This window comes from Phascolarctos cinereus, unplaced genomic scaffold (genome assembly GCF_003287225.1).
Source record: "Phascolarctos cinereus isolate Bilbo 61053 unplaced genomic scaffold, phaCin_HiC Scaffold_3;HRSCAF=262, whole genome shotgun sequence".
Classification (NCBI taxonomy): domain Eukaryota; kingdom Metazoa; phylum Chordata; class Mammalia; order Diprotodontia; family Phascolarctidae; genus Phascolarctos; species Phascolarctos cinereus.
In genome coordinates this window covers 213,593,072-213,595,006 of record NW_027555736.1, presented here as the reverse complement: position 1 = coordinate 213,595,006, position 1,935 = coordinate 213,593,072, and the positions used below count along the sequence as shown (strand labels likewise).

The 1,935-nt window shown below is 37.6% G+C and overlaps 1 pseudogene; it reads left to right on the top strand.

The window, feature by feature from the left end:
* Nucleotides 1-738: 738 nt before the first annotated feature.
* LOC110217771 (large ribosomal subunit protein uL30 pseudogene) lies at nucleotides 739-1,288 on the top strand (annotated as a pseudogene).
* Nucleotides 1,289-1,935: the final 647 nt, after the last annotated feature.

The following is a 1,935-nucleotide window of genomic DNA, read 5'->3' as shown; positions in this document are numbered from 1 at the left end:
GTTACATTACTTATACTTGGCTCTGGGTTGCAGTCCTGTGTCTTAGTCCCACTGTGAGTAGGAGCACTAGTACAGCAGAGCTTGTAGGTTGTAGGGGAGCAGGGACCCTGGTCACAGTTACAGGGTTGAAAAGAGTGCTTGTGGTCAAACACAAACCAGTGCACAGAACAGGAGAGTAGTAAACACACCTCTCCCTAGTTCATACTACCTTGGAAGAGCTAAAAACTTCTAAGTCCTCAGAATCATTTCTGAAAGCAGCTGCACCAAGAAACCTAAAGCTTGGGACACTGTGCCGTAGACTTGGGTAGCAGAGCCCCACTTTAGCATAGAATTATAGGTCAAGAAATAGATTGGAAAATGAGCAAACAACAGAGGAAAATTCAGACCATATAAAGTTATATGCTGAAAAGGAAGATCAAAACACACCCTTAGAAGAAGACAGTAAAGTCAAAATTCCTGTATTCAAAGCCTCAGAGAAATATATGAATTGGTCTCAAACCATGGGAGAGTTCAAAAAGAATTTTTAAAATCAAGTAAGAGAGGTAGAGAAAAAATTGGGAAGGGAAATGAGAGCAATGCAAGAAAATCATGAAAAAAGAGCCAATAGCTTGGTAAAGGAGGCACAAAAAATACTGAATAAAATAACACCTTAAAAAACAAAATAGGCCAATGGTAAAAGAAGCATAAAAGTCCAATGAAGAGAAGAATGCTTTGAAAAGCAGAATTGGCACTCTTTTTCCAGCTGGAGTCATGGCAGGTGTAGAAGAAAAGAAGAAGTTACCATCTGTTCCAGAATCCCTTCTGAAAAAATGAAAGACTTTTGCAATACTGAAAGCCAAATACCTAAAGAAGAAGATGGCTGTAAAAAAGCTTTGTAATATATGGAGGAAAGTTATCTATGAAAAAGCTAAAGCCTACCATAAGGAGTACAGACGGATGTACAGAAGTGAAATCTGGCTGGCTAGAATGGCACGCAAAGCTGGTACCTACCATGTACCTGCTGAACCCAAGTTAGCTTTTGTGATCAGAATCAGAGGTATCAATGGTGTTAGCCCAAAGATCTGAAAAGTTTTTCAGCTTCTTCATCTTCAATGGCACTTTTGTGAAGTTTAACAAGGCTTCCATTAACATGCTGAGGATTGTGGAACCATACATTGCATGGGGTTACCCAAACCTGAAGTCTGTGAATGACCTGATTTACAAACATGGTTATGGCAAGATCAAGATGAAAAGACTAGAGTTTAATAGAAAATGTGATTTTCAAATACAAGATGGAAAAGAATCTTAAGAAGGTAAAGCTTAAAAAAGAAATCCTAAGGGATTTGATAAGGTTAAACTGTTTATATTCTTACATGGGAAAATGATTTTTATAACTCCTAAAAAGTTTCTCATTATTAGGGCAGTTGGAAAGAAAACAGAGGTGTGAGTTGAATATGCTGGCATGAATATCTAAAAAAAAATAAAATTAAGGAATGAGAAAGAAGAATGCACTGGGAAAAAAGGGAAAGGGAGAGGTAGAATGGGATAAATTATCTGGCATAAAGAGGTCTAAAAGAAAGTTTTACAGTGGAGGGGAAAATGATGGAAGTAGGGAGGGGAGCACATGAATGTTACTCGCATTGGAATTTGCTCAAAGAGGGAATAATATACACATCCAGTTTGGTGTGGAAATCTATCTTACCGTGCAGGAAAGTAGAAAGGGAAGGGAATCAAACAGATGAGGGGACTAATAGAAGGGAGGTCACTTTGAGGATGTAAAAGTCAAAAGCAAAACACTTTTGAGAATGGACAAGATAAAGGGGGAGAGAAAGTAGGATAAACAGGGGAAAAATAAGATGGAGGGAAATATATAGTTGATAATAATTACTCTAAAAATTTTACAGTGAATTTCTCTGATAAAGACTTCATTTCTCAAACATGTAGAAAACAGAGCCA